This window comes from Anomaloglossus baeobatrachus, unplaced genomic scaffold, assembly GCF_048569485.1.
Source record: "Anomaloglossus baeobatrachus isolate aAnoBae1 unplaced genomic scaffold, aAnoBae1.hap1 Scaffold_178, whole genome shotgun sequence".
NCBI lineage: Eukaryota > Metazoa > Chordata > Amphibia > Anura > Aromobatidae > Anomaloglossus > Anomaloglossus baeobatrachus.
The window spans coordinates 261,101-281,085 of NW_027441948.1; the positions used below are offsets into that span (position 1 = coordinate 261,101).

The 19,985-nt window shown below is 45.7% G+C and overlaps 2 pseudogenes; one reads left to right on the forward strand and one right to left on the reverse strand.

Annotated features, from left to right (window-relative positions):
- Window positions 1-4,263: 4,263 nt before the first annotated feature.
- On the reverse strand, window positions 4,264-4,469 carry LOC142260765 (U2 spliceosomal RNA; annotated as a pseudogene).
- A 13,402-nt stretch (window positions 4,470-17,871) lies between these two features.
- On the forward strand, window positions 17,872-18,078 carry LOC142260771 (U2 spliceosomal RNA; annotated as a pseudogene).
- The last annotated feature ends 1,907 nt before the right edge of the window (window positions 18,079-19,985 follow it).

The window sequence follows — 19,985 nt, forward strand, 5'->3', positions numbered from 1 at the left end:
AGCAGCCAAGTTCACCGCGTACACAGACAATAACCTGCTGACCCATCTAGATACGGCCAAGCTGGGCGCGTTGGAGCAGCGATGGGTGACCAGGTTAGCCAACTACGATTTCACCATCAAGTACCGGGCCGGCCGTACCAACGTCAATGCCAATGCACTCTCCCGGATGCCCCACCTGTCGGAAGAGGGGCCAGAGGATGATGACCTCGAAGAGATCGAGTTGCCTGCATTTCACCGGCCATTCACTGAGAAGGTGCACGTCTACCAACAACGGGTGGACCTGGATCCGCTGCCCCGACAGGACTGGCAGGAAGCTCAGGACCAGGCACCTGCTGTCCGCCTGGTCAAGACTCTAGTGGAACAGGGTTCTGCTGGGATAGACCCTGCTGCCCCTGCCGAAGCCCAACGTCTGTGGCAAGAACGGACCCGGCTATACCTACACCAGGGGAAGTTGTATCGCGAGCTGATTAATCCAAAGACTCACGAGAAGATCCGCCAGCTGGTGATTCCCCAGGCTAACGTGCCCACCGTCCTGCAAGCATACCATGATGGTGCAGTGCACTTCGGGTGGAAGAAGCTAGAGATGTTGTTAAGAGAGCGGTTCTATTGGAGTGGAATGCGGGAATCTGTGGAGGCCTGGTGCCGAGAATGTGGCCCTTGCGCATTGAGAAGGAAGGACGAGGCCAGCCAGAAGGCACCCCTACACCCGATCATTACACACCAACCGCTGGAGCTGGTTGCCCTTGACCATGTAAAGCTCACCCCCAGCCGAAGTGGGTACACCTACGCTCTGACCATCGTAGACCACTACTCGAGGTTCCTGGTGGTTGTCCCAGTTAAGGACTTAACCGGCCGCACCGCTGCTAAGGCTTTCCAGGCTTATTTCTGTTGACCGCATTGGTACCCGGAGAGGGTGCTTACCGACCAGGGTCCGGCCTTTGAAGCAGAGGTATTCCAGGAATTCTGCCAGTTGTACGGCTGCAAGAAAATCCGGACCACGCCTTACCACGCCCAAACCAATGGCATTTGTGAAAAGATGAACCACTTGGTCCTGGGCCTCCTCAAGACGTTACCACTGGAAGAGCGGAACCTGTGGCTGGAGAAGCTACCTGACCTGGTCGATATGTACAACAACATCCCTTCCAGCTCTACGAAATGCACTCCAGCATACCTGATGAGAGCTCGTCCCGGCCGGCTACCAGTGGATCTGGAAATGGGCTTGGAAGCTTCAGAAGCACTCCTGTCGACAGCTGAATGGGACACTCGGCGGAGGACACAGTACCGACAGGTCCAGGAGTATGTTGAAAAGAACTTGTGCCAGAGTCGGGGACAACAGGAGCAGTGCTTCAACAAGAAGGCGCCTGCCGGTTCCTTCCAACCTGGGGATGTAGTGCTGAAGCGGAAAAGAAGGGCCCACAAGCTGGATGATCAATGGGAAAAAACCCCGTATGTAGTCCAGCCCACAGGATGGGAGAATGGGAAGGCCTACCAGATCAGCCGTGACCAGGGGGGGACTTTGGCCACGGTTTCCCGAGACCACCTGAAGAAGTGCCCACCAGCATTGAGAGTAGCGGATGAGGCTCCAGTTCCCAGTCCAGTGGAGAAGGAAAAAGAGGTAATCCACACCATGATGGGTGATTTTCCAGCAGACTGGCCTACACAGAACGGTGCGGTGATCCTTCCAGTGATACTGTTCCCACAACCCGTGGATGAAGAAATGATGGAAACGGTTAACCGCGAGCCAGTGCCCAGGGATGTACCTGTACCCAGCTCCCCTACGCCTCCGCCTGCCCCACATGATAGCAGGGAGGAGGAACTGACTGTTCCCTCTGCCCCACTGCCTGTCACCACTGACACCGGACCCCGAAGGTCCACTCGCCCCAACCTAGGTAGACCCCCACTTAGGTACAGGGAAACTACTCTTTAAAAGGGGGGGCTTTATGTGTTGAGTGTACCAGTTTGAAAGTTTTAAATGATAAGTAAAGATGATCAACCAAAGAAGTTTACCTGATTGAACCGTGATTAAACCGGCCGTTGCCGGCAACTGTTGTCCCCGTAGGGACTGTGCAACCATTGCGTAAGGAACTGCTTACGGACAAGCCCGAGAACTTGCAGGGCAACCACAAACTTAGTGCAATGTAAATAAAAATGTTTGTTGGCTTGACACCGTTACCGCCTCCGGAGAGGCTGATTTGGGAGGATGGGCCTGGAGGAAAGGGATGGCCTAGGCCCGCCACTACCGTAACCGGTGGCGATCCTCCGGGGGTTCAGGGGTCCCCTTGGACGTGGGCCCCCTGAAAGAGACAGAACCCGCTCGGGCAACTTGGTGCTGGACTGGGGTCAAGGGGTGCTGCCCGCTTCTTAGGGGCAGCATCAGGGCCAGGTTGTTTGGGTGGGAGAAGAGCGGAAGCTGTACCGTTGTAAAATGTTTATGATGCTTTTACATGTTTTACCGTTTTATTCTTTTTCAGTTGTGAAAATAAAACCGCTGATGGACGGGCAGCCCGCGGACGGTCTGCATTTTACTATAGGGGAATGTGGCGCCCTGGACAAGCCAGGTCGTCACAGGTACTACACCAACACACTCTACACTCCGGCTAGGCACACCGAAGCTAAACACAAATCCTAGTTGCCTTCCTCCAGGGGCTGATGTCCACACCAGGGGGTGGGCCAGGCGGTTGATCCCACCCACCGAGGAGTTCACAGTCCTGGAGGCGGGAAAAGGAGTCAGATTAGAGATCAGTTTTGGAGTTAGAGAAGTGAAGAGGAAAGGAGACTGACCGTGTCCGGGTGTGTGGCCCGGGCACTCAGCAAGGTTGGCAGATGGTGGTGACCTTCTGCAGGAGAGGCTGATTGGAGTGAACCGTACGGACCGGGGATGGGCGGTGGCCCGCCGGTACCAGATCGGGGAGTGAAGAGAAGCCAGCACCATCCGGCAGGGCCTACGGACCCCGACCAGGCTAGGAGTCGCCGTAAAACCGGTCAAATCCGTTAGCGACAGGAACCTCCAGGGTTTCCCAGCAGTCAAGACCCGATTGAAGGCAACAGCTCACACCGTAGAGGGAAGCACAGTCACCGCCAAGGCTACAGTTCCCAGGGCCTGAGCCTGCGGGCAAAAGGGGCTCCCTCAGCATCCATCCAAGCTGGGGAGCGGGTTACCGGTGGGAAGCCCGCTAGATTTTGGGGGAATAAAAGGGGTCCAACACCACATCCCCACAGGTGCACACCCACCCATCAAAGAGAGCTATAAGCCAATACCACCTTCACATTGCCAGTGTACCAAGGACATGTTGAGCAACATGAAGGCGGCTGGGGTTATCCGTGACAGTTGTAGCCTTTGGGCAGCTCTGTTGATCCTGTTAAAAAAGAAGGACGGCACCACTCCCCGTATAGAGGAATCGCTAGCTGCATTGAGAACTGCAAATTATTTTTCTACCCTTGATCTCACTAGTCACTATTGGCAAGTGTCCGTTGCTGAGGCAGACCGGGAGAAGACCGCCTTCGCCACCCCTATGGGTCTCTGCGAGTTCAAAAGCATGCCCTTCGAGCTGTGCAATGCGCCAGGAACCTTCCAGAGGCTGATGGAATGCTGCTTGGGACAAGATTTTAGGGTGTATAAAAAGGGAGATTAGATCCCGTGATCCCAACGTATTGTTACACCTCTATAAATCACTTGTAAGGCTACATCTGGAATATGGGAACCAGTTTTGGGCTCCACATTTTAATAAGGACATTCAGAAGTTAGAGTCAGTTAAAAGGTGGGCAACTAGACTACTACAAGGAATGGAAGGCCTCCCATATGATGACAAGTTGAAAAAGTTATTAAGTGATTATTGGCTGCAATGGGGCTTTCTGGCTGGTGCCAGCCTCTCTTCTTAGCACACAGGAACCACAATCCCTACAGCATGCTTCAATGGATTCTCTCATCCCAGCCCAGTAAAACTACATATTTTACACAGTCATAAGCAGTTAAAAGGGATCTATTCTATTCAATTGCAAATGATCTAGATAAGACTGAGAATAAGATACTGCACGGGACATAGCAGAGTTGGTCAAGTTGAGTGGAGATGAGTTTGCTATTTGGCACAGCTTTTTGCATCAATAAAGCAAGTAAAAGGTGTGAAAGATAAAAAAAAGGGTGAAAGTGTGAAAAGTGAATTGGCCAAATTGAGGTGCATATAAAGTTTTTGCTTTCTTTCAATTCACTAATGGGGCTCATTTGAATCAGGTGAATTGAGTTCTGCTTTTGGAAACTGGGTTAAGAAGGGGTGCACCGGTCCTGGAGGTACTGCAATACCAGGTCAATGCGTGCAGTGGACAGAGCAAGATTTTTTCCATCTCCTTGTTCTAAAAATCCATTTAATATATGGTCCCCAGAGAGGGGACGTATCAGATATTAAACTGATAAGAACAGATTTAATTTTTTTTTTTTCTGTTTATCAGTAGGACTTCAAAATAACAAAGGTGATCGCCTCCCGTTGCCTGGGAACCGTCCAGGCACAAGAGGGCTATGTGTCACCAGAAGGCGCACACACTTCCTCAAGGCCGGCAGACGTGCAATCCCAGGCACCTTCCAGTACCGACCAAGGTAGCGTCCTCCGAAACTACACTTGATCTTAGCCAAAAGGCCGAGAAGCTATAACCCGAATTGGTTACGGCCTTGAGTGGCACCCTGGCCTATACCGGACACATCTTAGGGAGAGGGAGACAAACCCACGCCTACAGAAGACATTTTGTCACCCAAGCCAACCCTTGAAAAGGCTGTTTTGCAGAGCAAAAACAAGAAGAATGGTGCTTTTTGCAGCCGCCGCCCACTGCAATGAATCTGAATAACTCCTCCTTTTGGACACAAGCACCTCCCCTCCCCCTTGCAGTCTTTCCAATTCATGATACAAAAAGACGGACGGACAGGACAGGACAGGACAGGCTGCCTGACTTTCCGTCACTGCCACCCTTTGCCATCCTTGCCCGTAGAAAGCCCTTTCATCATCCCCAAACCCTAATCTTTTCCCTTCCCTTCCCAGATGCGTCTCACTCCCTTTCATTAGGAAGTGAGCGCAGCCTTTTCTCCGTTCTGCACATGCGCGACGTTAAACACAAATGCGCAGGCGTGCGTTCCATTACCCTCACTGCATTCCACTCCCATACAGGAAGTGGGCGCAGCTATTACTACGGTCGCACATAAAAGAACCCACGGCCACCACTGCACATAGCTGACTCCACCACAGGACACCCACTTCTACACCAACGCAGGTAAGACAGGATCGGCACCTCTATGCTCCCGTTACAATCAGGCTCAGTCACCATGTGATAACGCTCTCAACTCTTTAGTTGCAGGCTCCCCTTGCTTCACCTCCACTGGCTGTGCTGCCATTTCCTCTCCCACCTGGAAGGTATACTTTATTCCACTATTTTCCTGTTTCTCTCTTCCCCCTTTTCCCATAACCTACTTTTATCTGCATTTGTGGGGTATCTATATGCTATTTACATCATAGTTTTATTCATTAATAAGGAAGGGAAGAGTGCCCATGAGAGTGTTGAACTGCGGAGAGCAAGAGATTAAGCTGCTCCGATTTGCCACCATTGATAAGCTGTTCTCAGTAGATACACATGCTATCCAAACAGCAGCATCCACCATTGCTTCAGCCCACCCATTCAGTGACAGCTCACCAAGTCAGCCAGAGGAGTGGTGTAAGGAATTACACGTAGGCACTGACTCCACACCTTCACATCACAAGAAGGGGGTCTACAGGCTAGTGCAAGAATACGAGCAAGTCTTCAGCAAACATCCGCTAGACTTTTGAAGAATAAAAGGGGTCAAACACTACATCCCCACAAGTGCACACCCACCCATCAAAGAGAGATATAAGCCAAAACTACCTGCACATTACCAATGTACCAAGGACATGTTGAGCAACATGAAGGAGGCTGGGGTTATCCGTGACAGTTGTAGCCTCTGGGCAGCTCCGTTGGTCCTGTTAAAGAAGAAGGACAGCACCACTCCCCTGTATTGAGGAATAGCTAGCTGCATTGAGAACTGCAAATTATTTTTCTACCCTTGATCTCACTAGTCGCTATTGGCAAGTGTCCGTTGCTGAGGCAGACCGGGAGAAGACCGCCTTTGCCACCCCGATGGGTCTCTGCGAGTTCAAAAGCATGCCCTTCGAGCTGTGCAATTTGCCAGGAACCTTCCAGAGGCTGATGGAATGCTGCTTGGGACACCGAAACTTTGAAACGGTACTGCTATACCTTTATGATGTTATTGTTTATTCTAAAGCAAACAAGATTTTAGGGTGTATAAAAAGGGAGATTAGATCCGGTGATCCCAACGTATTGTTACCCCTCTATAAATCACTTGTAAGGCCACATCTGGAATATGGGGTAAAGTCCTGAGCAGGTTGATAACCATTGGTTTGAGCATGGTAGGGTGTAGTGCGCATCTTCCTGCATCGGTAAAAGCTGCAGAAGTCCTTGAAGATTTCCGCTTCAAAGGCTGTGCCTTGATCTGTGAGGACTCTCTCTGAGTAGCCATGAGGTCTGCATAAGTGTGCTTGGAAGACCTTCGCTGCAGTATGGGCCATTAGATCTTTGACTTGTACCACAACCATAAATCTCGAGTAGTTGTCTACCATCGTAAGTGCATACGTGAGCTCGCCTCGATATTCTGCAACAAAACTCCCTTTTTCGATTTCAGTTTCAGCAAACACTCCTCTTCCTGTAGAAAATATTTATCATTACCTAAGACAGTCATTCTAATGCATGACAATATTAAGGCAATTTAGTTAAAACTTGTTTTAACTCACCTTTAAGGGGATTGATGTATTTCATGGTCAATCCAGGTTTGTCAGTGATGGCACTGACATAATGTATGGCGTCTTTTTCGGGCGTTATCCTTTGCCTTTTCATTGTGAAAATCCAGTTGCCTATATCAAAGCAAATTCTACTACTTGTAAAGTATGCAGAAAATGAAATGTAGAACATATAACATCAACTGCTTAGGAACGCATCATAGGTTAGTACTTAAAAGGATATTGTCATGTTCTAGTCATAATGCAAGCTGGACATTTTTCATGTTACCCTGTAATCGCCGGCCTGTTCTAATGCTCACAAGCCAAGATATAGGCTCAGCTGCTAAGGCTTCCCTCTGCCTTCTGAATGAAACTTGAATATGTCTGGGTCACTGTGTATATAGCAGGTGCTCAGAAAAAATAAGAGTCAATTCAATAGAAATAGCTCTGGCACACTATAGTGATCAATAACGTAAGAAAAGAACTCTTGGAATGCTGAAAATTCTTTATTTGTGCAAAAGGATAATTCATCCAACGTTTCGACCTTGTTTTTAGGTCTTTATCAAGGATAAAGTTATCTAAGATCATAAAGGGTTACAAAACCATATAAACACGTAATTAGTACATAGTACAACATAACAGTACAATATATTGCTACTTGAGAGTACAATGGGTCAAATGACCATGATGCACATACAAAAATTTTTTCCAAAGCCATAGTGAAAACATTTGTACTGAGGAAAGAAAATTTCCACATGACCTATCTGGAGAAACATTCTGGATCAAACAACCAAAAATAGTCAAGCAGGTAAATACACACCTATATGGATAACAGGATGATATGTGTTCAATTGTATAGCGTCATTGCCATTAAGGTACAAATGGAAAACTTGCAATCCTATATAGTGAAGGAAATGAACACATATCATATCAAAGAACACAGGAACATGGGTGTGAGAAAAACCTCAATGTTTATACTTTGTTCTTTATAATGGTGTGAACATGTATATGTCTCAGTACCTTATGCACTTGAGAATTCTAGTGAGTAGATCATGAAAGCCTATTTCAGAACTGGAATCGGTAAATAATTGTAGGTGGAATCTAAATGAAAAGATGGTACAAGTGTTATCATGACACGTGGGCTATAACACAATGGACCGTGTGACAAAGAAGAAAGGAGAGAAAGAAGAGGAAGAAAATGCAACTACCTGTAACATTACGTGATAGTCACTGGTAAGTATCACTTGACAATTCAAGTGAAAAAGGATTCCTTTATTAAAGGGTTCTCAGTCGCCTCAGGATCATGAAATACTAGGGTAAATGATATGAGAATGGGTAAGAAGCACCACTAAAGGAAATATGAGATGCAGGACATATATCTATAAACCCCTGAACTACATGATAGAAATAAAAAGAAGAAAAAAGAAAAAAAAGAAGAAAGAAGAAGAACACATAGAATGCGGAAAGAGAATGGGTACAACTACCTGAGTTACTGCAGGGAGGCCCCTGGTTGGTATTGTGAGGGTTAGTGGAATTCCTTCACTGAAGGGTTCTCAGTTGCCTCAGGTTCGTGAAAAATGCTATAGACAAATAATGCCCGGAGAAAAGGGGTTCATATACAGCGAATAATGGTAATACAAGGTACATGTGTCACATGTAATAGTATATATATATATATTGTACTAAGCTCTACACCAGAAATAGAAAGTAGTCCCTCTGCCTTCTGTCTAGGTGCCCTGAGTTATGTCCTGTAAACTGTCACAGGGACCCAGACACACATGTGTAGTAGGGGAATATCCCTGCTGAGATGCCAGTGCTAGAGCACTCGTTTGCTGTGGAGTTGAACGCTATGTGAGCAGTTCTTACCTTCAATGAGCAGAAGTCTCTTTTTTCAGATTTCAATATCTCTGTGGGTATCTGGCAGAAATATGGAATACTCTTTACTGCTAAGACCCTGTACACCACTCCCACTAAAGGGGGCTTTACACGCTGCGACATCGCTAATGCGGAGTCGTTGGGGTCACGGAATTTGTGACGCACATCCGGCCGCATTAGCGATGTTGCTGCGTGTGACACCGATGAGCGATTTTGCATCGCTGCAAAAACGTGCAAAATCGCTCATCGGTGACATGGGTCTCCATTCTCGATTATCGTTACTGCAGCAGTAACGATGTAGTTCGTCGCTCCTGCGGCAGCACACATCGCTCCGTGTGACACCGCAGAAACGAGGAACCTCTCCTTACCTGCCTCCCAGCCGCTATGAGGAAGGAAGGAGGTGGGCGGGATGTTCCGGCCACTCATCTCCGCCCCTCCGCTGCTATTGGGCGGTCGCTCAGTGACGTCGCTGTGACGCCGCACGGACCGCCCCCTTAGAAAGGAGGCGGTTCGCCGGTCACAGCGACGTCGCCGGGCAGGTAAGTATGTGTGACGGGTCTGGTCGGTGTTGTGCAGCATGGGCAGCGATTTGCCCGTGTCGCGCAACAGATGGGGGCGGATATCCACACTAGCGATATCGGGACCGATATCGCAGTGTGTAAAGTAGCCTTTAATAAACTGTGTAAAGGATTTTAAGTAAAAATCCACAATAAACCAGCGCTAGATGGGTTTTTATAATTTTATTAATAGACCACAAATAAAAAATTTTTTGCTATCCTTGTTTCAAGACAGAGTATTTGATAATATACAATACACTGATTATTACTAAAACCAAGGACCACATAAAACAAGGACCACATAAAATAAAAAATGAAAGTAATGAGAATAAAATTCTTTTGTATAACCAATTAACTTCGAGGTGATACAATATTCACATTGATTTAGTTTTACCAGTCTAATGTAATGCCCCGGCCGGTGGCATATATTTTGTTTGGTTAATAATTTAGACTTATACAATGAAAGATGTACTATACCACCCCTGGCTAACTTACAAGTTTTAAGTTGTACAATATAAGTTTGCGACGTTATATTCGCCCCCAGGGCCTGGGGGAATAAACCTCACAACAACTTGACCGCAAAAAACACCCCGGATTTCTCCGTTGATTAGGCTGGAACCGCTATGTACAGGATTGACCTGTTATACTTCCAGAGCGGACGTTTTGAGGCCAGTGGCCGCGACTAGTGCTGGCTCTGGGGGAGATGTATGGTTACCGACATCCCTCTTTACAGAGCCTTTATAACACTTCACAAGGCCACAAACCAGCCGGTCCCGTATTCTCCCAAATGTACTTTCGAAATCAAGCAGTACGAAGCCACTGAAAGCACCAAGATGTTGGCTGCGGACAACAATAAGATCAGCGGTAACTACTCAGCCTCCCCAGCGGGCAGTCCAGACCGTATCCAGTGTCAGCTGACTGATTCCACACAGGAGGAAGTTGCTTGGCAGGTTAGCACCACACAAGGCTCCGATCTGCTTCCAAACGAGCAATGCAGAACCGCTGGAGGTACCAATGTATCCTGGTTGCAGACAAAGGAAATGTCAGCGGTAACCTCTCAACCTCTCCAGCAGGCAATCCGTACCGTGTCCAGTGGAAGCCGGTTGATTCCACACGAGGGAGAGATTACTTGGCAGGTTATCACCGCACAGGTGAGGTAGGCAAAAACAGAGTCCTGATCCGACACGCGTTTCGGGGGCGTGTAACGGCCCCCTTCCTCAAGGATAACTCAGCTGTTGCCTAGAGCACTATTTATGCATATATTTAATTGGTTATAATTTGCATAAAATTAAACAATGTTTAAATTCAACCAACATTCAATGACCACTACATATATCAATTTGTGAAAGACCGTTCATAATAGCCATATAATATAATTATGTGCAAAGGTTTTTCTAAAGGTTTTTCTAAAAAGACCTATATATAGCCTTGCTTGTATCATCATATACTGGGAAGACAATGTGTATATATGCATATGCTTTTTTTCAACAATAAATTTAACAAAAGGACATCATAAAGGTGTAATATAAATTTGCTATAATATGAAAAGCCCCTTATATCTACATCAACCTTGGGCAAGTGAAGCACCAGTATTGGGCCCGCTTCTTTTCAACATATTTATAAATGACCTTGTTGGGGGCATGCGGAGTAGAATTTCAATATTTGCAGATGATACTAAACTCTGCAGGGTAATCAATACAGAGGAGGATAATTTTATATTACAGGGAGATTTATGTAAATTGGAGGATTGGGCTGAGAAGTGGCAATTGAAGTTTAATGTAGATAAATGTAAGGTCATGCACTTGGGTAGAGGAAATACAATTTATAATTATGTACTTAATTGTAGAGCACTGGGTAAAACAGACACAGAAAAAGACTTGGGTGTATGGGTGGATGGTAAACTTCACTTTAGTGGACAGTGTCAGGCAGCTGCTGCCAGGGCTAATAAAATAATGGGATGTATTAAAAGAGGTATAAGTGTTCATGAAAAAAATATAGTTCTACCTCTGTACAAGTCACTAGTGCGACCGCACTTAGAATACTGTGTACAATTCTGGTCACCGATATATAAGAAGGATATAGCTGAACTGGAGAGGGTGCAGAGAAGAGCGACCAAGATTATTAGAGGAATGGGTGGGCTGCAATACCAAGACAGGTTATTAAACTTGGGGTTATTTAGTTTGGAAAAACGAAGGCTTAGGGGGGATCTAATCACAATGTATAAATATATGAGGGGACAATACAGAGACCTTTCCAAAGATCTTTTTACACCTAGGCCTGCGACTGGAACACGGGGGCATCCGCTACGTCTTGAGGAAAGAAGGTTTAATCATAATCACAGACGAGGATTCTTTACTGTACGAGCAGTGAGACTATGGAACTCTCTGCCGCATGATGTTGTAATGAGTGATTCACTACTAACATTTAAGCAGAGCCTGGACGCCTTTCTTGAAAAATTTAATATTACCAGTTATGTATATTAGATTTTATGACAGGGTATTGATCCAGGGAACTAGTCTGATTGCCGGATGTGGAGTCAGGAAGGAAATTTTTCCCCATTGGAACTTGTTTGCCACATTGGGTTTTTTTTGCCTTCCTCTGGATCAACATGTTAGGCTACGGGTTGAACTAGATGGACTTAGAGTCTCCCTTCAACCTTAAAAACTATGATACTATGATACTATGATATGATACCAATTTTAATATATATTATGCATATATACACATATATCTCCATGACAATCGCTTTTTTTTTTTTTTTTTTTTTTTTTCCTTCTCTCCGTATTATTATCAGTACCTATTACTCCTCTACCTATAAAAATATAAATTAATTAAAAGCAAACAGTTCTATATCATTATTGAGTCCATATGGTTTCAAGGTGTTCAATTCAAAAATCCATTGGCTTTCTGCTCGTGACATTTTTTTAATGAAATCGCCACCTCTCCAATCCTTAGTTATTTTTTGTACGCCCCATACTTGGGATCCTTTAAAGGACCCTCCATGTTTTAACACATAATGTCTGGATAGGGGGTGCTTAGTACATTTATTTTTAACACTTCTAATGTGCTCACCCACCCTTTTCCGTAGGGGTCTAATAGTTCTCCCAATGTATTTTTTCTGACAGGGACATTGAATGCAATATACTACTCCCTTTGATTGACATGTAATAAATTCTCTAATCATGACTTCTGACTGCCCCTGTAAGAAGGATTTCCGTGAAATATTTTTTGTATTCTTACATACTATACAGCTTTTGCATGGAAAAAAACCTTTCAGGCCAAATAATCCTCCCTTATTAGGTGCTGTAAGATTACGTATGGTGGGTGCCACTAAATTGCCAATATTGTTTGCCTTCCTATATATGAATATAACGTCGCAAACTTATATTGTACAACTTAAAACTTGTAAGTTAGCCAGGGGTGGTATAGTACATCTTTCATTGTATAAGTCTAAATTATTAACCAAACAAAATATATGCCACCGGCCGGGGCATTACATTAGACTGGTAAAACTAAATCAATGTGAATATTGTATCACCTCGAAGTTAATTGGTTATACAAAAGAATTTTATTCTCATTACTTTCATTTTTTATTTTATGTGGTCCTTGTTTTATGTGGTCCTTGGTTTTAGTAATAATCAGTGTATTGTATATTATCAAATACTCTGTCTTGAAACAAGGATAGCAAAAAATTTTTTATTTGTGGTCTATTAATAAAATTATAAAAACCCATCTAGCGCTGGTTTATTGTGGATTTTTACTTAAAATCCTTTACACAGTTTATTAAAGGCTACTTTACACACTGCGATATCGGTCCCGATATCGCTAGTGTGGATACCCGCCCCCATCTGTTGCGCGACACGGGCAAATCGCTGCCCATGCTGCACAACACCGACCAGACCCGTCACACATACTTACCTGCCCGGCGACGTCGCTGTGACCGGCGAACCGCCTCCTTTCTAAGGGGGCGGTCCGTGCGGCGTCACAGCGACGTCACTGAGCGACCGCCCAATAGCAGCGGAGGGGCGGAGATGAGTGGCCGGAACATCCCGCCCACCTCCTTCCTTCCTCATAGCGGCTGGGAGGCAGGTAAGGAGAGGTTCCTCGTTTCTGCGGTGTCACACGGAGCGATGTGTGCTGCCGCAGGAGCGACGAACTACATCGTTACTGCTGCAGTAACGATAATCGAGAATGGAGACCCATGTCACCGATGAGCGATTTTGCACGTTTTTGCAGCGATGCAAAATCGCTCATCGGTGTCACACGCAGCAACATCGCTAATGCGGCCGGATGTGCGTCACAAATTCCGTGACCCCAACGACTCCGCATTAGCGATGTTGCAGCGTGTAAAGCCCCCTTTAGTGGGAGTGGTGTACAGGGTCTTAGCAATAAAGACTATTCCATATTTCTGCCAGATACCCACAGAGATATTGAAATCTGAAAAAAGAGACTTCTGCTCATTGAAGGTAAGAACTGCTCACATAGCGTTCAACTCCACAGCAAACGAGTGCTCTAGCACTGGCATCTCAGCAGGGATATTCCCCTACTACACATGTGTGTCTGGGTCCCTGTGACAGTTTACAGGACATAACTCAGGGCACCTAGACAGAAGGCAGAGGGACTACTTTCTATTTCTGGTGTAGAGCTTAGTACAATATATATATATATACTATTACATGTGACACATGTACCTTGTATTACCATTATTCGCTGTATATGAACCCCTTTTCTCCGGGCATTATTTGTCTATAGCATTTTTCACGAACCTGAGGCAACTGAGAACCCTTCAGTGAAGGAATTCCACTAACCCTCACAATACCAACCAGGGGCCTCCCTGCAGTAACTCAGGTAGTTGTACCCATTCTCTTTCCGCATTCTATGTGTTCTTCTTCTTTCTTCTTTTTTTTCTTTTTTCTTCTTTTTATTTCTATCATGTAGTTCAGGGGTTTATAGATATATGTCCTGCATCTCATATTTCCTTTAGTGGTGCTTCTTACCCATTCTCATATCATTTACCCTAGTATTTCATGATCCTGAGGCGACTGAGAACCCTTTAATAAAGGAATCCTTTTTCACTTGAATTGTCAAGTGATACTTACCAGTGACTATCACGTAATGTTACAGGTAGTTGCATTTTCTTCCTCTTCTTTCTCTCCTTTCTTCTTTGTCACACGGTCCATTGTGTTATAGCCCACGTGTCATGATAACACTTGTACCATCTTTTCATTTAGATTCCACCTACAATTATTTACCGATTCCAGTTCTGAAATAGGCTTTCATGATCTACTCACTAGAATTCTCAAGTGCATAAGGTACTGAGACATATACATGTTCACACCATTATAAAGAACAAAGTATAAACATTGAGGTTTTTCTCACACCCATGTTCCTGTGTTCTTTGATATGATATGTGTTCATTTCCTTCACTATATAGGATTGCAAGTTTTCCATTTGTACCTTAATGGCAATGACGCTATACAATTGAACACATATCATCCTGTTATCCATATAGGTGTGTATTTACCTGCTTGACTATTTTTGGTTGTTTGATCCAGAATGTTTCTCCAGATAGGTCATGTGGAAATTTTCTTTCCTCAGTACAAATGTTTTCACTATGGCTTTGGAAAAATTTTTTGTATGTGCATCATGGTCATTTGACCCATTGTACTCTCAAGTAGCAATATATTGTACTGTTATGTTGTACTATGTACTAATTACGTGTTTATATGGTTTTGTAACCCTTTATGATCTTAGATAACTTTATCCTTGATAAAGACCTAAAAACAAGGTCGAAACGTTGGATGAATTATCCTTTTGCACAAATAAAGAATTTTCAGCATTCCAAGAGTTCTTTTCTTACGTTATTGATCACTATAGTGTGCCAGAGCTATTTCTATTGAATTGACTCTTATTTTTTCTGAGCACCTGCTATATACACAGTGACCCAGACATATTCAAGTTTCATTCAGAAGGCAGAGGGAAGCCTTAGCAGCTGAGCCTATATCTTGGCTTGTGAGCATTAGAACAGGCCGGCGATTACAGGGTAACATGAAAAATGTCCAGCTTGCATTATGACTAGAACATGACAATATCCTTTTAAGTACTAACCTATGATGCGTTCCTAAGCAGTTGATGTTATATGTTCTACATTTCATTTTCTGCATACTTTACAAGTAGTAGAATTTGCTTTGATATAGGCAACTGGATTTTCACAATGAAAAGGCAAAGGATAACGCCCGAAAAAGACGCCATACATTATGTCAGTGCCATCACTGACAAACCTGGATTGACCATGAAATACATCAATCCCCTTAAAGGTGAGTTAAAACAAGTTTTAACTAAATTGCCTTAATATTGTCATGCATTAGAATGACTGTCTTAGGTAATGATAAATATTTTCTACAGGAAGAGGAGTGTTTGCTGAAACTGAAATCGAAAAAGGGAGTTTTGTTGCAGAATATCGAGGCGAGCTCACGTATGCACTTACGATGGTAGACAACTACTCGAGATTTATGGTTGTGGTACAAGTCAAAGATCTAATGGCCCATACTGCAGCGAAGGTCTTCCAAGCACACTTATGCAGACCTCATGGCTACTCAGAGAGAGTCCTCACAGATCAAGGCACAGCCTTTGAAGCGGAAATCTTCAAGGACTTCTGCAGCTTTTACCGATGCAGGAAGATGCGCACTACACCCTACCATGCTCAAACCAATGGTTATCAACCTGCTCAGGACTTTACCCCATATTCCAGATGTGGCCTTACAAGTCATTTATAGAGGGGTAACAATACGTTGGGATCACCGGATCTAATCTCCCTTTTTATACACCCTAAAATCTTGTTTGCTTTAGAATAAACAATAACATCATAAAGGTATAGCAGTACCGTTTCAAAGTTTCGGTGTCCCAAGCAGCATTCCATCAGCCTCTGGAAGGTTCCTGGCAAATTGCACAGCTCGAAGGGCATGCTTTTGAACTCGCAGAGACCCATCGGGGTGGCAAAGGCGGTCTTCTCCCGGTCTGCCTCAGCAACGGACACTTGCCAATAGCGACTAGTGAGATCAAGGGTAGAAAAATAATTTGCAGTTCTCAATGCAGCTAGCTATTCCTCAATACAGGGGAGTGGTGCTGTCCTTCTTCTTTAACAGGACCAACGGAGCTGCCCAGAGGCTACAACTGTCACGGATAACCCCAGCCTCCTTCATGTTGCTCAACATGTCCTTGGTACACTGGTAATGTGCAGGTAGTTTTGGCTTATATCTCTCTTTGATGGGTGGGTGTGCACTTGTGGGGATGTAGTGTTTGACCCCTTTTATTCTTCAAAAGTCTAGCGGATGTTTGCTGAAGACTTGCTCGTATTCTTGCACTAGCCTGTAGACCCCCTTCTTGTGATGTGAAGGTGTGGAGTCAGTGCCTACGTGTAATTCCTTACACCACTCCTCTGGCTGACTTGGTGAGCTGTCACTGAATGGGTGGGCTGAAGCAATGGTGGATGCTGCTGTTTGGATAGCATGTGTATCTACTGAGAACAGCTTATCAATGGTGGCAAATCGGAGCAGCTTAATCTCTTGCTCTCCGCAGTTCAACACTCTCATGGGCACTCTTCCCTTCCATATTAATGAATAAAACTATGATGTAAATAGCATATAGATACCCCACAAATGCAGATAAAAGTAGGTTATGGGAAAAGGGGGAAGAGAGAAACAGGAAAATAGTGGAATAAAGTATACCTTCCAGGTGGGAGAGGAAATGGCAGCACAGCCAGTGGAGGTGAAGCAAGGGGAGCCTGCAACTAAAGAGTTGAGAGCGTTATCACATGGTGACTGAGCCTGATTGTAACGGGAGCATAGAGGTGCCGATCCTGTCTTACCTGCGTTGGTGTAGAAGTGGGTGTCCTGTGGTGGAGTCAGCTATGTGCAGTGGTGGCCGTGGGTTCTTTTATGTGCGACCGTAGTAATAGCTGCGCCCACTTCCTGTATGGGAGTGGAATGCAGTGAGGGTAATGGAACGCACGCCTGCGCATTTGTGTTTAACGTCGCGCATGTGCAGAACGGAGAAAAGGCTGCGCTCACTTCCTAATGAAAGGGAGTGAGACGCATCTGGGAAGGGAAGGGAAAAGATTAGGGTTTGGGGATGATGAAAGGGCTTTCTACGGGCAAGGATGGCAAAGGGTGGCAGTGACGGAAAGTCAGGCAGCCTGTCCTGTCCTGTCCTGTCCGTCCGTCTTTTTGTATCATGAATTGGAAAGACTGCAAGGGGGAGGGGAGGTGCTTGTGTCCAAAAGGAGGAGTTATTCAGATTCATTGCAGTGGGCGGCGGCTGCAAAAAGCACCATTCTTCTTGTTTTTGCTCTGCAAAACAGCCTTTTCAAGGGTTGGCTTGGGTGACAAAATGTCTTCTGTAGGCGTGGGTTTGTCTCCCTCTCCCTAAGATGTGTCCGGTATAGGCCAGGGTGCCACTCAAGGCCGTAACCAATTCGGGTTATAGCTTCTCGGCCTTTTGGCTAAGATCAAGTGTAGTTTCGGAGGACGCTACCTTGGTCGGTACTGGAAGGTGCCTGGGATTGCACGTCTGCCGGCCTTGAGGAAGTGTGTGCGCCTTCTGGTGACACATAGCCCTCTTGTGCCTGGACGGTTCCCAGGCAACGGGAGGCGATCACCTTTGTTATTTTGAAGTCCTACTGATAAACAGAAAAAAAAAAAAATTAAATCTGTTCTTATCAGTTTAATATCTGATACGTCCCCTCTCTGGGGACCATATATTAAATGGATTTTTAGAACAAGGAGATGGAAAAAATCTTGCTCTGTCCACTCCACGCATTGACCTGGTATTGCAGTACCTCCAGGACCGGTGCACCCCTTCTTAACCCAGTTTCCAAAAGCAGAACTCAATTCACCTGATTCAAATGAGCCCCATTAGTGAATTGAAAGAAAGCAAAAACTTTATATGCACCTCAATTTGGCCAATTCACTTTTCACACTTTCACCCTTTTTTTTATCTTTCACACCTTTTACTTGCTTTATTGATGCAAAAAGCTGTGCCAAATAGCAAACTCATCTCCACTCAACTTGACCAACTCTGCTATGTCCCGTGCAGTATCTTATTCTCAGTCTTATCTAGATCATTTGCAATTGAATAGAATAGATCCCTTTTGGCTGCTTATGACTGTGTAAAATATGTAGTTTTACTGGGCTGGGATGAGAGAATCCATTGAAGCATGGTGTAGGGATTGTGGTTCCTGTGTGCTAAGAAGAGAGGCTGGCACCAGCCAGAAAGCCCCATTGCAGCCAATAATCACTTAATAACTTTTTCAACTTGTCATCATATGGGAGGCCTTCCATTCCTTGTAGTAGTCTAGTTGCCCACCTTTGAACTGACTCTAACTTCTGAATGTCCTTTTTAAAATGTGGAGCCCAAAACTGGTTCCCATATTCCAGATGTAGCCTTACAAGTGATTTATAGAGGTGTAACAATACGTTGGGATCACGGGATCTAATCTCCCTTTTTATACACCCTAAAATCTTGTCCCAAGCAGCATTCCATCAGCCTCTGGAAGGTTCCTGGCGCATTGCACAGCTCGAAGGGCATGCTTTTGAACTCGCAGAGACCCATAGGGGTGGCGAAGGCGGTCTTCTCCCGGTCTGCCTCAGCAACGGACACTTGCCAATAGTGACTAGTGAGATCAAGGGTAGAAAAATAATTTGCAGTTCTCAATGCAGCTAGCGATTCCTCAATACGGGGAGTGGTGCCGTCCTTCTTTTTTAACAGGATCAACAGAGCTGCCCAAAGGCTACAACTGTCACGGATAACCCCAGCCGCCTTCATGTTGCTCAACATGTCCTTGGTACACTGGCAATGTGAAGGTGGTATTGGCTTATAGCTCTCTTTGATGGGTGGGTGTGCACCTGTGGGGATGTGGTGTTGGACCCCTTTTATTCCCCCAAAATCTAGCGGGCTTCCCACCGGTAACCCGCTCCCCAGCTTGGATGGATGCTGAGGGAGCCCCTTTTGCCCGCAGGCTCTGGCCCTGGGAACTGTAGCCTTGGCGGTGACTGTGCTTCCCTCTACGGTGTGAGCTGTTGCCTTCAATCGGGTCTTGACTGCTGGGAAACCCTGGAGGTTCCTGTCGCTAACGGATTTGACCGGTTTTACGGCGACTCCTAGCCTGGTCGGGGTCCGTAGGCCCTGCCGGATGGTGCTGGCTTCTCTTCACTCCCCGATCTGGTACCGGCGGGCCACCGCCCATCCCCGGTCCGTACGGTTCACTCCAATCAGCCTCTCCTGCAGAAGGTCACCACCGTCTGCCAACCTTGCTGAGTGCCCGGGCCACACACCCGGACACGGTCAGTCTCCTCTCCTCTTCACTTCTCTAACTCCAAAACTGATCTCTAATCTGACTCCTTTTCCCGCCTCCAGGACTGTGAACTCCTCGGTGGGTGGGATCAACCGCCTGGCCCACCCCCTGGTGTGGACATCAGCCCCTGGAGGAAGGCAACTAGGATTTGTGTTTAGCTTCGGTGTGCCTAGCCGGAGTGTAGAGTGTGTTGGTGTAGTACCTGTGACGACCTGGCTTGTCCAGGGCGCCACATTCCCCTATAGTAAAATGCAGACCGTCCGCGGGCTGCCCGTCCATCACCGGTTTTATTTTCACAACTGAAAAAGAATAAAACGGTAAAACATGTAAAAGCATCATAAACATTTTACAACGGTACAGCTTCCGCTCTTCTCCCACCCAAACAACCTGGCCCTGATGCTGCCCCTAAGAAGC